The sequence below is a fragment of the Perognathus longimembris genome, chromosome 8 (assembly GCF_023159225.1).
Source record: "Perognathus longimembris pacificus isolate PPM17 chromosome 8, ASM2315922v1, whole genome shotgun sequence".
Taxonomy (NCBI): domain Eukaryota; kingdom Metazoa; phylum Chordata; class Mammalia; order Rodentia; family Heteromyidae; genus Perognathus; species Perognathus longimembris.
In genome coordinates this window covers 34,609,966-34,619,073 of record NC_063168.1, presented here as the reverse complement: position 1 = coordinate 34,619,073, position 9,108 = coordinate 34,609,966, and the positions used below count along the sequence as shown (strand labels likewise).

Below are 9,108 nucleotides of genomic sequence, written 5' to 3'. Positions count from 1 at the left end.
ATTCCCCCAAAGTTTATTGCCAGCTCTGACTCTTCTCTAAGCTCCAAATCTTATCTCTGACAGATTTTTTTATACTAGGACATCTAAAAGGATCTAAAATGTAAATTTCCATAACTGAATCTCTCACTTTCCCCTAAATACGGATTCTTGAAGGCTTCCTTTCTAGCTCAAAGCAACTTCCTTTATCTAGTTGTTCAAGCAAAAACAAAAACCTCAATCTAAACTGGGCTCTGGTGGCTCATCAGCAAGCCCAAGACGTAAAGTCCAGGACACTCTAATCTCCAGTAAATGACCAGCAAAGCCAGGAGTAGAGCTGTGGCTCAAGTGGTTGAATGCTATCCTTGAGCACAAGAAACTCAGGGACAGAACCCAGGCTCTGAGTTCAGGCCCAGGACCACCCTTCACCCCCCCCCCAAAAAAAAAACAACTTAATCTCTTAAGCTCTTTTCTTTTACTTTGAACCCAAAGACATCAACTATCAATTTTTAGTCTATTTTTAACGAATGTCCAAAATCCTATTATCTCTCTTACTACTGCATGATTAAAATACTTTTCTCCCTTCCCTGAATCATTGCAGTAGTCTCTAACCTACCCTTGCTCTTGTTCTTCACAGTTTATTCTCAATGTAGCAGCCAGAGAGATCAGGTTAAAATGCAAATCAGACCTTGGGCTCTGACTCTGTTTAAATTATACATACAGTTCCTATCTTATTCAGAATAAATCAATCCTAACAAACAAAAACAAAAACCATGATTCCCATCTACCCACTTACACTCTGCTTTTTCACTCAAGGCTGGCACTCAACCACTTGAGCCTCAGCTCAACTTCTGGCTTTTTAGTAGTTAATGCGAGATAAGAGTCTCATGGACTTGTCTGCCAGAATGGCTTCAGATCTCAGATCTCAGCCTCCTGAGTAGCTAGGACTACAGGTGTGAGCCACAAGCACCCATCTTGTATTCATTATTGTTCACTTGTTTGTTTGCTTGCTTGAGACAAGAACTTACTGTGTTGCCTAGGCTGGTCTCAAATTGGTAAGCTGGTGATTGTTTGTCCATCCTGCTCAGCTGGGACTAGAGCCCTGTGTCACTATGCTTAGCTCCCTCATACTAACTGCTCTGGCCTGATCTACTCTTTGCTATACTCATCTTGTTCTTGATTTAGTCTCAAAGACTTAAAAACTAATCTCTAAGCTTGCCAGGCATGCTCCTGCCTCTGACCTTTGCTTTTGTGGCTTTCTATGCCATCTCCCCCATACCCAAGTTTCTACCCCAACCTTTACAGGTGTTTATTTAAATGCTACCTTTTTAGAAGATCTTTCCTTGGGCAGCCTATACTATACACTTCTTTATTTTCTCTGTAGCATTTCTTACTACCTACTCCACCACCACATATATATATATATATGTATATATACATATATATATATGGACACACAAAAGTACTATTTATTTATTTAGTTTATTGCTTAGGGGTTTTTTTGCTTTAGTTTATTTGCCAGGAGAATGACAGGGTGTGAAAGCAGGGAATTTATCATTTCATTTAATCTCAGTTCACTCCATTTTCCCCCAGCACTGAAGCAATGCTTGCTTATAATATTGGCTCAGAAAATGTTGGTTTAATGAATGAATTAGTCTCTACTCATAAATTACAAATGGAACAAACCTCATTGGATGAAAGAGATCCTAGCGGAAATCCCCAACAGTTCTTTGGTCTAAGAGAAACACAACTTTCTTGAAGGGGAAAATAGTTTTGGTTTTCCCCTTCTTTTCTGGAAGCTCTATTTAAAGAAGACTAGCCATGCCTGGCTCAGTAATCCCTTCTTTAAAAATTCATTTATGAGAGGCTGGACAATGGTGGCTCATGCTTGAAATCCTAGTCACTAGGGAGATTGACATCTGAGGATCATGGTTTGAAGCCAGCCTGGGTAGGAAAGTCTGTGAGGCTGTTTTCTCCAATAAACTGCCATTTTTTTTAAAGCTAGAAATGGAGCTTTGATTCAACTGGTAGAGTGCTAGCCTTGAGCAAAAAGCTCAAAGACAGTGTCCAAGCCCTGAGTTCAAACCCCAGGACCAGCAGACACACACACAAAAAGGTTTTAAAACAACATAGAAGAGAGTAGGGAGTGGGAACCTGGAATAAGAAATGAGGAAGGAGAGGAAGAGAAATGAAGGTCAAGGGCTCTGACTAAATGCACTATCTACAGGAACTAGACTTGCCCTGGGTATTTTCAGACTCAGGTTTTCTACCTGTGTCTCCATTCTCTGATCCTTCCCTGGCTCATCATTCCTCATTCAAAAAGTCCTACTGATGGTGACATTATTAACAGGACATTATTAAGACTCATGACAGAGTCCTCATCAAATATTTCCATTATCCAATAGTGTATCTTAAGAAGGAATACACTTTTCCAGCCCGCATAGATACCATCTCCCCCAGGAAAGATAGAGAGGATAGAAGGGATGCTGAGTGTCACCATGCCTGATAGGAAGAGGATATTTTGCTTTGATCATTTACATACTGCAGTGACAACAGAATCATTCTCCAGTGAAGACCAGCTGGGAAAGGCAAATGAGACAGCTACTTCCCTTTGTGTGATCTGTTGGGCACCAAAGACTCTGGCACCATGCACCTGCCACAAGATTTGTTGTGCTCTGACAAGAACAAACAAAGGTATGCTGCATCCCCTTAGGATCACCTTTTAAAGCTCCATATGTCCTCATGGAAAACAGAAAGGCCAACCCAAAATAGTGCCTTATATTTGCCAGGGCAAAAATTCAAATGCTATCTAAATATTGGAGAATATAATCAAGCCAGCAAATCTTCAATCATAACAATAACCTGGTTTCAAATGTAAACATCTGAGATGCCTTAGATTTCTCTGTCAGAAGTATAGGCACATGGAGGACCAAGCCCCTTGAGATAACCGGCATGGTACTCTTACCTGTTAGAAAGCTGGAGCTGTTTGGGGTCTCAGGTTACCAGAATGTGATCTTAGAGGATGGTATGGGCCTCAATGGGTAGTTTCCCTTGAATTTAAGGTCTCCCCTCTATGGTGAAGACCATGACTTCTGAAAGAGCAGAATACTCTAAAAGGCAGGATTTAGGGAAAATATCCTTTTGCCTAGGACTAAGGGCCAGTTCTAGAGGGTGAAACAGAAGGAGAAAGAAAGACTATGGACGGCATAGAGTATTGTCTGGGGAAGAGCTCACAGTCCCTGAACAACCAGAGGGCTGACTCAAGAATGGGGAAAAGGAAAGATAGGAACGCAAGAGTGGGAAAAGAAAATGAGAAGACACTGGAAACAAACCTGATGACATACACTTTTTTTTTTCTTTTGCTGGTCCTGAGGCTTGAACTCTGGGCCTGGAAGATGTCCCTGAACTTCTTTTGCTCAAGGCTAATACTCTACCACTTCAGCCACAGTGCCACTTCCAGCTTTTTGAGTAATTTATTTGAGGTAAGAGTCTCACAGACTTTCCTTCCCAGGCTGGCTTTGAACCACAATTCTCAGATCTCAGCTTCCTGAGTAGCTAAGATTACAGGTGTGAGCTACCACCATTAACTCCTACTCTCCAGTTCAAGATACACAGTAAATAATATTTCTTGGATGGTAAAGGATACCCTTGTTTTATCTCTGTATTTATTTCCTTTTATTTCCATTCCCTACTCCTTACTCCATCTGCACTGGCAACATCTCATCTATTGAAGGGGCATCCTGGCTTCTCCTTCTTCATCTCTAGGTGTAGTAGCCCTGTCTCAAGCAAGGAGCCTTTCCTGTGCACAGACCCATTTTCTCTTTGAAGTGGTCGTGTGTCCCCTATGTCCAGGACAGGATCTAGCCAACTTCCTCCTAGACCTCTCAGGAAGACTAGACCACCATGAAATACTTCTACAAGGGTCCTGTTAACCCTAGAATGGATTTTTGCAATCCTACCTTGGGCCTAATATGAATCTCACTGAAAGTTATTTTTAGCTATACATAAGTCCCTGCCATGTTTTATTCTTACATTATTTTGAATCTTATTACATTCAAGCATCATAGTCTATGTACCAAAAAAAAAAAAGAGTTTGGCACACATGTTATGTGGCAGATGGAGTAATATGTATGTCTAATTTTTTCAGACACTATATGGCTACTACATGGGGAGATTTTTATTAATTTAAAATTGTTTAATCAGCTGACTCCTGTTTGTACTATCCCAAGTATTGTCATTTATAATCTGATTGTTTGATAGGATTCTGTGTGTGAATAATAACAATAATAATAATTTACATACCTCCATTATTCTAGGTCCAATTTGGAATAAGCTTTTAAAATAAACCTTGATTTGCCTTAGTAACATAATGAAATCTTAATGTAAACTAAATATGCCTTTGTAGTAATATAAGTTTTTATTTGTATAATTTGATTAACGTTACAAGAAAATAAGTATCATTAAGAAGAAAAACAGGGTGGTGGAGGTACGGCTACGGCTGCTGCCTGCCAGGGCATCACCGCCGCCTACGCTGCGTGGGGGCTGGTGGAGGCGCAGTACCAACAGCTGCTGGGAGCCGGCACGGTGTTCGGCAGCAAGGCCCCCGGGCCAGCCATATTTGAGCGCATGTCCCGGGTCCTGGCCGAGCTGGAACGGACCCCGTCCCAGTGCCGGGAGCGCATCAAGGAAATATCTAGTTGCATTGCTTCATTGTCCAGTTATGAGAAGGAAACCTAAAGCAAAGAAAGGAGATTGAGCCTCTGAATAATTTTAAAAAGAGGATCAGTTTACCTGTCTCCAGACAGAGTTTTACAATGCAATGTAGCCCAGGCAAGCATCGAACTCAATCCTGCTGCCTCTGCCTCCAGGATTACAGGCGTGCACCATCACACCTGGCTTTGGAATGACTTTTTGCTCGTTGAAGGAGCTGGTACGATGCCCTGAACTGAATGGTGTGCTGCAGCTGTGGCCTCACCGGTGCTGAAAAGAGAGGAAGAGCCACCTCCATAGCTTACATATGATACCTCTGCTTATACAACCCAATACTGGATTTACTTACTTTGACCCTTCGCAGGTGGTACAGTCGGGTGAAAGAACATGGTGTTGGGAAAAGAAAGAGCAGTTACACATTTGAACAGTTGGAACAGGTGTTTGGTCAGGGAGGATGGGATGCTCAGCCCTGCCAGCCTGTACTTATTAACAGTAGTGGCTTATACCAGGGGCTGAAGTCAGATGGCAGCACTATGGAGGACTATTCATAGGAGGACTGGGGAAACGACAAGTCAAGATCTCTATGGCTATCCAACAGATCAGGAATTGGATGAAATACCTGTCACAAAAAGAACACTAAAAATAAAACAAGAGTCTTCTGAAGAAGCACAGAAGCGAGACATTATGCAGAATATTGTACAAATTTTTGAATCGGTACAGTTGAAATGGGAACTATTTCAGAGCTGGACAGACTTTTCAAGAGGTATTGAAAGGCCACTCACACCTCACTTGGAACCACGCTCCTTAGACCCAGGAAAAGAAGGTCGGGTTGACCTGGAAAGCCTTTCAGCACAAGCCTCCTTACAGGTGGAAATGGAGCCCACCCTAATTATCTATTGCTTCCTCGGGATTGCTGAGGTCAGAACTCTGCAGCAATGCTTGTTTTTACATTTCCAAGCAAACACCAAAACCTTCAGCAAAGATTGGGTTGGTATTAATGGGTTTTTGTCTCAGAACTGTATTGTGTATTCTGGGGTTTCTCCCAAACCAATCTATATCAAATTTGTAGAAATAAAGAGGAATTTTCTTTTCACTGGCTCTCTAGTTGAGTGCCTGGAAAAAGCCACTGGATACCGTTAAAATTTAACAACTGAATGTCATCCTTCATACGGATGTGGGGCTCATACTTCCCTCTTCTACTTACTTCCCAGTACCCTGCCCACCCTCATCCAGATGCTGCCATCAGACTCTTCATGGGAACTCTCTCCACCATTGGGCCAGTACAGCCGCTAAGGAATCATAGTAGACTTGTGAAAAAAAAAAAAAAAAAAAAAGACCTCATCTAAAAACACTCATTTTGAGCAAGCAAGCTTTTGTTTGTTTGTTTTGCCAGTCCTGGCACTTGAACTCAGGGCCTGAGCATTGTCCCTGGCTTCTTTTTGCTCAAGGCTAGCACTCCACCACTTGAGCCACAGTGCCTCTTCTGGCTTTTTCTATACATATGTGGTGCTGAGGAATCAAACCCAGGGCTTCATGTATACGAGGTGAGCACTCTATCACCAGGCCATATTCCCAGCCCTGAGCAAGCAAGCTTTCCAGTGACTTGTGCAGTGGGTCAAGTCGTTTCTTTTTTAAAGACAGTCAACAATTTTTGAATGGATTTTAGAGCCCTAATATAAACAAATGTAGGGCTGGGGATATGGCCTAGTGGCAAAGAGTGCTTGTCTCCTATACATGAGGCCCTGGGTTCAATTCCCCAGCACCATATATACAGAAAACGGCCAGAAGTGGCGCTGTGACTCAAGTGGCAGAGTGCTAGCCTTGAGCAAAAAGAAGCCAGGGACAGTGCTCAGGCCCTGAGTTCAAGCCCCAGGACTGGCCAAATAAATAAATAAATAAATAAAATAAACAAATGTAGGTACATTCCATGTTGGACAAAACTTATACTTTGAGTTTTATATGAAATTAAAAATTTGTATTTTTTACAATGTTTCATTTTTACACATCTCTATGTCTCTATGTAAGTATTATTTACAGCCCTGAATAAATAAGCAATAGATAATGGCAAGTTTAAAAAAAAAAAGAAAAACAAATACTGTGATATCTTTAGCAAAATTACCCAAGGTCCACTAATTTTGGTTTTCCAGAAATATGGACCTGTGATCAATGGATCAGGAACCTGTGAGGCAAGAGGTGAAGGTCAGTGGTAGGCTGCTTGCCTAGCATGCACAGAGCCCTGCGTTCCAATCCCTCCAACGGTTAACAAGGAAGAGAGAGTGAGGAGAGAGAGAGAGATCATCAAGGGAAAGCTTCTCATTAAGATGTCTCTGGTGATAATATTTAATTGAAAAAAGTATGAGGCTGAGAATGTGGCTTAGCAGTAGAGTGCTTGCCTAGCTAGCATACATGAAGCTCTGGGTTCAATTCCTCAGCACCACATAAACAGAAAAGGCTGGAAGTGGTGCTGTGGCTCATGTGGTAGGGTGCTAGCCTTGAGCGAAAAGAAGCTTAGGAATAGCCCCAGAACTGGCAAAGAAAAAACTAAGCTATTGTAAGGAAGGGTTAACATCATAGTTATAAAAGTGATTTGAAGAATCTGAAGAGAGGAAACAAGTCAGTCAGCCTACGTGGTCAGAAGCCTAGTGACTCTGAACCTAGATCTCTGAACCAGACAGAAAAATGGTGAAAAGCAGAATACCACCAGGACCCAAATGGTCTTGGAGAGAATAATGTTATCCAGAAGTAAGTGCCAAGTGGCACATAATTGATCTTCAGGATTTGCCAACCAGATAATGATAGTATGTTGGAGCCTACATGATAACTTCTTACATTAAGTCCTCTGAACCAACTCATCTCTATATCCCTACAGAGAAACCTGTCACCATGCGAAGCAGCCTGACTCTGGTGGGAACTCTCTGGGCCTTCCTGTCCCTTATTACTGCTGCGGCCAGTTCTGCCAGTTACTTTTTGCCTTACTGGCTCTTTGGGTCACAGCTAGGGAAGCCAGTGTCCTTCAGCACATTCCGGAGGTGCAACTACCCTGTGAGGGGAGAAAAGCCCACTCTGATCGTGGTGGAAGCTTCAGTGCCAGCTTCAGTGCCATCCCAAGCCTAGCCTGGCAAATGTGCACAGTGGTGACAGGTGCTGGCTGTGCTCTACTGCTCCTGGTGGCACTGGCTGCTGTTCTGGACTGCTGCATGGAAGAACTCATCTCCAGAATGATGGGACATTGCATGGGAGCAGCACAATTTGTGGGAGGACTGCTGATAAGCTCAGGTTGTGTATTATATCCTTTAGGATGGAGTAGCCCAGAGATAATGCAAACATGTGGAAATGTCTCCAATCAATTTCAGTTAGGCTCGGTTGGGCTTATTACTGTGCTGGAGGTGAAGCAGCAGCAGCCACGTTAATCTGCACCTGGCTTTCATGCTTTGCTGGAAGAAACCCAAAGCCTATTGTGTTAGTGGAGAACATCATGAGAAATACCAATTCTTATGCCATGGAGCTTGATCACTGTCTCAAACCTTGATCTCTGAAAGGAGACTGATTAGCAAGGGTGGGTAAAGGGAATGAAAGGAGCTCTGAAAGTGGTATTAAGCCTAAGTCAATTGGCAGCCATCTACCAGTAGTATAGCCTAGTGTTTGCATGCTTTTTAAATTCCTGCATTAATTTCCACTTTCTCGCAAACCAGTGAGTCAGTAAAACTCACCCAGAATGATTCTTTCACTCATCAAGAGTGTCCACTGACATTCAAGTGCCAATGTGCTGAGTTACACAAAATAAGGAGAAGATCCTTACTTGAAAAGTAACTACACAACTAAGCAGCTCTTCAGAATTCTACAGCTCATCTTTCCTACCTGGTTTGAAACTTAAAAGCCAAGCACTGTTGTATAGAGAAGGACCAAGAGATAGACAAGACTTGTCCCTACTACATTGATACGGTTCTACTTGTGATATTTATTTCCATCCCCAAACATATCTGGAATACCAGTACTGGAAGTTTTGTGATTTTTTTCAGAACTATACCATCTGCTTTCCTTCATCTGTAGTTATGGGAAATCTTGGTGGGAGGATAGCACCCAGTAATGAAAACACTAATGAAAATTGCTTGTATACAGTCTGGGGCCCCCTTAACATTATGACTTAGAATAGTCATATGAGCTCATTCTCTTCTGTCTGGGTGGTTGGTATCAATATATAGTGGCATGTATTTCTTGATCCTCTGTAGATGCAAACATGGACTCCATCAAATGTTCTGAGAAGAGACTATTTATCAGATACCCAATAAACAAGAATTTACAGTGATAAAAAAGTGATTTGAAGATTAGCTCATAGGAAATATGAGCCATGAGAATGATGAGGGAGGACCACCAAGTGGTCCTTTCACTGTCTAGCTAAGATGTGAGCTCTTAGGGAACAAA

At 42.2% G+C, this 9,108-nt stretch overlaps 2 pseudogenes; both read left to right on the top strand.

Moving 5' to 3' along the window:
• The first annotated feature begins 2,928 nt into the window (after positions 1-2,928).
• Positions 2,929-5,826, top strand: LOC125355982 (annotated as a pseudogene).
• A 1,743-nt stretch (positions 5,827-7,569) lies between these two features.
• LOC125356890 lies at positions 7,570-8,215 on the top strand (annotated as a pseudogene).
• Positions 8,216-9,108: the final 893 nt, after the last annotated feature.